Here is a 7,102-nt window from a genome sequence, read left to right as displayed (position 1 = left end):
TCTCTTTTCCTTGCCTGGCTCCACGGCCGGTGTGAACGCTCACCATGTCTCCTGTACCAAAGCTGTTCCTGAGATCAGTGTAAAAGAGTTTCACTGTAGGCACCCTTTGGCTCAGTAGCCTGATCTGACCAAAGGCTCTCTCACTCTCTTCTCTCTCACTTGCTATTTTCCTCAAGGTCACGATGACATGCGTATGTTGCCTTTCAAGGACTAGTTTGACATATCATGGGGTAGCGCAGTCAGCTGGAGAAAGACTGATCAATTGGTTTCTCCTTCATCTTAGTGGCAGATGCCTCATGTAGTGCCTTCAGCCCAGGAACTCTCTTTAATGGGGTGCCTGGGACACAGAGTCTACAGCCAATCACCTGACCTTCATATGTTATCATGATTTTATTGACTGAATGATCACTGGTAGCCGGAATGAAGCAACAAAGAAATAGTTCAGGTTGAGTTGTAATTTTCTTGTATTTTGGCATCAAAAGTGCCCTTTTTTAAACCAGCATCAAAGATCTTCCATCGTTCCATCATATGTCCAGCAGGGGGCCACTAAGTGGTTAAAGCTAACTAGCTAAAGCCCGCCTCCAGGCTTATTCTCATGCACTGATCTGAATGGACCGTCACAACCGGATGGATTTGCGATACATATATATAAATATACAGTACCGATCAAAATCAGTTGAATAGTTTTTTTTTTAATCAGGGCAGTAGTTTTTTTTTTAGATTACATTTTGTGCTTACATAATTGCAAAAGGGTTCTCGACTGTTGTAGAAAGAAATGGTTGATCTTTAATGTAATATGTACATTAAACTATTCATCAGCAACTATTCATCCAATGTTCCAAAGGCACATTCTGTTTACTAATCTGATATGATTTTAAAAGGATAACTGAGAAAACATTAGAGCTAATCATCAATGTTTCAGCTAGTATTCTGTCTATAATGGAGTGGAATGGAAATTTCTAAGTGACCCCAAACTTTTGACCAGTTTTATATATAATTCTTTTTATTCCATCTGATTTATTTATTTGTTTATTTTTTTATTTATGTAACCAACTTAAAAGATGGGATATCAGATGACGAAGTTGCAAATAACATGTTCTGATGAAAGCTTTGACGGGACATTTTAATATTCATGACATGACAGATTAGCTATGGTATATCAAATACACCCTCATTATAGCAGCACTGATAAAACACCCATAAAAGCACAAGCATCATTAATGAAACAGTGTGAGTGTAGCTCTTCAATGACTAAGGCTGTGAAGTATAGCGCTCACAGGCAGTGTTACCAACAAGCAGCCACCCATGTGTGACTGTCAATCACAAGCAGGCTGCATACCTTCCAGGCTGCAGGTTGACCCTTTGAACACTCAGGCAATTAGATCATGATAACATGAAACTGGAACAGAATTCAAAATTACTGCTAACCTTCATTGACCAGCTATAAGTGTTAAAAACAAGGCAACAGACTAACAGTCACACTGCAAAAAACATTAAAGAGTTAATATATTCATAAATCTGTTTTGTGTTACCACTGTTTCTGATGTAGATGTTTACAAGCTTCTTATAACCTTGCTGACACTCGATGTATGTTAAGACATCTTTAAAAGTATTTATAATTAAAGATAACATTTGACATCTTTTTCATTTGGTCAGAATGTCAAATAACATCTACCAACAATCTACCAACCTTCTACCAACAATTTACCAATATGTACAATTATTTATTTTTCAAAATTATTGAATGATGATTATGATAGTTTAATGATCAAGTGTTGAGTCTCTGGACAGAAACTTATGTTAATAGAAATGGTCAGAAGTGAGTCAGAAAATTAGTATGTTTTGACAGAAGGTTTGTGACTAGTTTTCTCAGGATGACAAACCCACATCAAAAGTTCTTTACTGCCTTAGTCATATTTTGCAGCATACCATTGTTTCTCTAGTAATAGTAATGTTTTGTAGACCCGGATAGCATATTGTTATTCAGTGTTTATAATCCTGTGGGCGGTTTGCTTAGATGGCTACTATTATTTTGCCTGGGGTCATTTTATTCAGGTCCACTTTGACTGACACCACTTCCAAACTGACACCTGACTTAAGGTTTTTTTGCCAGACTTGAAGCTATTCCGTCAGAGGAAACGTGTTTCTGCAGTACCTTGAAAGATTTCCACATGGCCAAGGAAGGCAGCCAAATGTATATTTTTTGAAGTTGATAGCCAGATGAAATGGCTGACTCAAACACAGTCACAAATGGTAGCTCTAAATATGCAAACACATTCATGGACATATACAAACTGAATTGAAGAGCTGGGTGAAGTCTAGAAGCTAGTGTCCACACTGAATATAAAAAAAATATTTTTTAACGGACATATAGCCAATTATATTCTATCAACAACTTTGGATATATAATAGGCGACTGTAGCGTGTCTAAGTTTAAGAATGTTATGTGTCCGCAAGTTAATGTGTGTCATGTTTTATGATAGGCTACAGTATGTTACCTGGGTCAATGTTGGGGTGGCACCACTTTAGAGGGAGTAGTGGTGTTTTGGGGGAGAGTCTCAGGAACAATGCCTGTTACTGTAAAAAGGGAGTTACAACTTGTGTGTGTGCTTCGTGAAGGAGTTTGTGAGGCATGATTGTGGCCAACAACAACCGCAATAAAACTACACTTCAACAATCACTTAAAGGAACCGTATGTAAGAAATGTATTTCAATTAATCATAAAATGGCCCTGGTATGTCACTAGAAATCATGTTCATTTCAAATACTTAAAGGAACCGTATGTAAGAAATGTATTTCAATTAATCATAAAATGGCCCTGATATGTCACTAGACATTAAGAAATCATGTTCATTTCAAATACTTATATCACTGACAACAGTAGTCTGGCCAGGATATTGTTATTTAAAAAGTGAAGTTGCAGCCCTCAACTGATGTTGATGTTGTGTTTTGTCATGTCAAGTTGTGTTTTGGCCTGATGCGCCACCCTCCACCTATCTACTAATCACAAAGTCAGTAGTGCTTCGGCATTCGGGTTGGCAACCTCGAGTCAGGGGGGAGGGGGAGGGGATACACCGCTCTACAGTATTTGTGTTTGTTATTTTTTAAATGTTTTTGTCATGTGGTGTCAACGCTGGCGACTACGCCGCTCCGTCTGGCATTTTTTTGTCTTATTGTCTTTTGTTTTTTGTCAATGTCTTGTATGTGGAGCGCTTTGGGTTGCACTTTGTGCATGTTAAATGCGCTATACTAAATAAAACTGACTTGACTTGACTTGACTAGTAATTTGAAAGTGATTGCAGTACCAGTTTTGGCCACAATCTTACATATGGTTCCTTTAAATCACTGACAACAGCAGTCCGGCCAGGATATTGTCATTTTAAAAAGGGAAGTTGCAGCCCTCAACTGATGTTGATGTTGTGTTTTGGCATGTCATGTTGTGTTTTGGCCTGATGCGCCACCCTCCACCTATGTACTAATCACGAAGTCAGTAGTGTTTCGGCATCCGGGTTGCCAGCTCTGCCAGTCAGAGGGGGGGAGAGGGGATACAACGCTCTACAGTAATTTGAAAGTGATTGAAGTACCAGTTTTGGCCACAATCTTACATATGGTTCCTTTAATAACGGTGGATACTGCAGTACTTTACAATGTCTGTTCTGTTGTACTATCAAAATTACTATTACAGTTTTTAACAGATATTTTCAAAGTTATACAAAAATCAATTGAAAATTCACAGGTCATTTTTACATTTTGACATAACATGAAGTATTACAATGTCACACCAATGTTCCATGAATAATCAGGTTAACATGTTCTTCATAGAGTAGTCATCAATGTACTATTACTCAACATCTGTTGATTCTTAGTATATTAGTATATTGCAATGATTAGAACTATGTTGTGTAGACATTATGGATGGGAAGTAAAATTCATCCATTAACTCAAACAAATCATAAAATGTATCCAGTTGGCCTGGGTAATCAATAAAAACAGGTCAGGAAACCACAAACTCCAGATATGTGACAACTAAGGAAGCGTTATAAAGCCTTTATTATAAGTCACTAAAACAGCCGACATGTTTGGACCCTTGGTGTGTAGCGGTACACAAAAATAACGGTTCAGTGTGTACCACGGTTTTGAAGTCACTGTTCAGTTATGTGTCGGCACGGTAAGCCTCTAGGTACTGCAAGCCCAAAATTCACTGACAATATTGCTGATGTGCAACGGGAATAGTATTTTGAAAAGGTGTCAAATAATTTCGAATGTTAATTGACAAAACTGACATATGGTCTGCCACTTAATATGTTTGTGTGGGAACTCAAATTTGACTCAAAAAAGCCTACTGTTGATTACTGTTAAAGACTGCCTTCAGTACTACATTCGCTACACATCTGTATTGAACCTAACATCCAGTACCTACAGTAAACGGCTCAGTACGAATACGTATACCTTACACTCCTCTGGTCTTCATCATAGGCTTAAGAATATAATGTTTGCTATGTATTCTAAGTGTTTCATGTGCTGTTCTCTCTTATGATTTACTTGAAGGCTTCAGTGTGGTGAACATGTACACAGCATCTGGTCTCACTGGTCAAGAAAACATCATCATCTTGTAATCTGCTATACCTGTGTATAAACTATTGTACATGTCACGTCTACACTTTCACTCCCCTAAGCCTAGTTTTCCAGAGAGCTTAATTTCATAGCCTTCATTCTATTCCCCTGTTGTTTTGAACAAATACCAATGAGTCAGGCAACTGCTTCAACTGCAGGCAAATACATAATAATCCTTGTTTTGACTGAGGTTTGATATACTGTAGGCCTTTAATAACTCAGGATAGCATTATATAGTCTAGATTGGACTTTAACATATACAGTACATATACATATACATGCATATACATATACAAATCCATATACATATACATATACATATACATATACATAAACATACATACATATGCATTATGTTTACATTGGCATGTAAACCTGTCTGTCTTCGTGACATTGAAACACATGGCTGACAGGATTAACAGAGGAAGCCAAATGTCAATGAGCTGATGCTGACATAGATGCTGACTCTATGATTCAAAGGATTCAGAGGCTTCAGAGATTGCCATATGCAGTTACTGCAATGAAATCCCTACTTTGATGTCTGTTTTGTTGGACAAGTACATTGGGGAGGGGTCGTGGGTTGGAGGTATTGGTCCGTCTTACATACTTTGTGTCTGTGTCTTTGTCTGTGTCCTATCCTATATATCAGCAGACTCTGGAGGGCATTTGGCCCGCATCCGGAGCGTATCTGTCTCAGAGCTACGGTATAGCGTCTCAGCGCTCACTTTAGTCTCCGCTGTTTTTCCTTCCCCTGCATGTTAAGCCAGAACAGCCAATCAGGGGGCTTTGTCTGACCAACATCTCAGACGGCGATTTAACATGTTCAATCAACCTACAACAGTCCCTGCCAAGGGCTAATGAATGCCAACAGTGCGAGAAACACCACCCAGGCTACAGGCAGGGACTGTCATGGACACTGAATGGACAGCCATTACACTGGTATGCCCAGACCTTAATAAGGAGCTGACAAACACTGACCAGAACAGACTATTCAAAACTACAATGATGTTTCTAGTCCGTTGTTTTTGTTGTTGCCGTTGTTGTTGTTGTTGTTGTTGCCATTAGTATTTTGTTTTCAACATGCTAAAAAAGCATAAAAGTGCATGCGTTTTCTAAAGCCTGTAAAATCCAGGCTGATTAAACCGTCTGGGCAGCCTTTCAAATAGATCCTCTTATGAGGATGCAATGCAAGAAAAGTTGGGGGACAGCTCAAAATCTGCTACAGGGCCTCGAGGGTGTCATGTAGACATGATAATGCAGGCTGGCCAATATACTCTGTATCAGGGTTGAAAATGGGTGTTTAAATCATTGACAATTACAATATTTGTAAAGTGCTTTAGAATGACAGAACAGGACAGTGTCAAAGATTTAATCATATTACAGCTGTTTTAAATTACAGTATTTACTGTAGACCACAGGTTTATTAAAATATTATGCAAATTGTTACTTTGCTGACATGTTGCATGAAGTTACAGCATCTTGATGTCAGAGGCTAGTATTACATAAGTTGAAAGATTAAGGATGAGGTATCTTTGACCAGGTCTTATAACATCAAAACAGTTACTCATCTTGCAGCTTAAAATGTTTAGAAGTCAAACAGGACTTGTGTGATGTCCAAGTTCTCAGCAGAAAATGAGTTACAGCCTATCTGGCCATGAATCAGAGGTCATTACCATGTCTTCCCAAACAAATCAGAAGCCCAACTCCACTACAGCTCAGACTTAATTTGCATAAAGTATTATGAGCCAATCCACTTACCTAAACACATGTACTATACCCACAATGTCGGGAAATTCAGCATTTCCTCTTTAGGACTTGTTATAAAAGGCAGTATGTAGATAAATGGGTACTTGACTTACTGTTTGACTGGCATACCATTCTGACATTTTATCACTGATATCACTGGATCAGGAGCAGCTGAAAATGCCAGGATTACACTGGATTCTCGTTCTCCACCCTTTTTAATGTTCAAGGGCCCTCCTTGGCTTAACCACACTGAAACTGTCCTCTTCAGAGAAGCATGGGTTTAGCTGGTGTTTTGCACGTTTTGTATGTTGAAAGATCACATGAGTGTGGTTGCAGCTACGTTAACTTTAACACTACTTCAGACATTCGCAGGTGAGTGAAGCAATTATCACACACCATCTTTCGCACATAAATGTGAGTTTTTTTTTTATCATATACACCTTTAATCCAACTTTATTCTGGTACTTTTTGTCACACTTTTGTCATTTTGGTCAATTAATCAGTAATCAATGTGAGTGTAATAGTGCTATTCTGGTATTTCTTGGCTGCTGATCTTGATCAATTAGTCCTTAATCACTTGGTGTATACCACTATATCAGCGTTCCAGTTCCAGTCTGCAGCAGCTTTCACACAGGAAACACGAGTGCTGTTATTACAAAATCTGATGGCTGTAATGTACAACTGGTACACTGCTTATACATAATGTCACTGATAAAAAAGTGCATGGTATGTGAAGGGGTTG

Source organism: Alosa alosa, chromosome 2, assembly GCF_017589495.1.
Source record: "Alosa alosa isolate M-15738 ecotype Scorff River chromosome 2, AALO_Geno_1.1, whole genome shotgun sequence".
Taxonomy (NCBI): Eukaryota; Metazoa; Chordata; class Actinopteri; order Clupeiformes; family Clupeidae; genus Alosa; species Alosa alosa.
Note: the sequence above shows the minus strand (reverse complement) of the source record.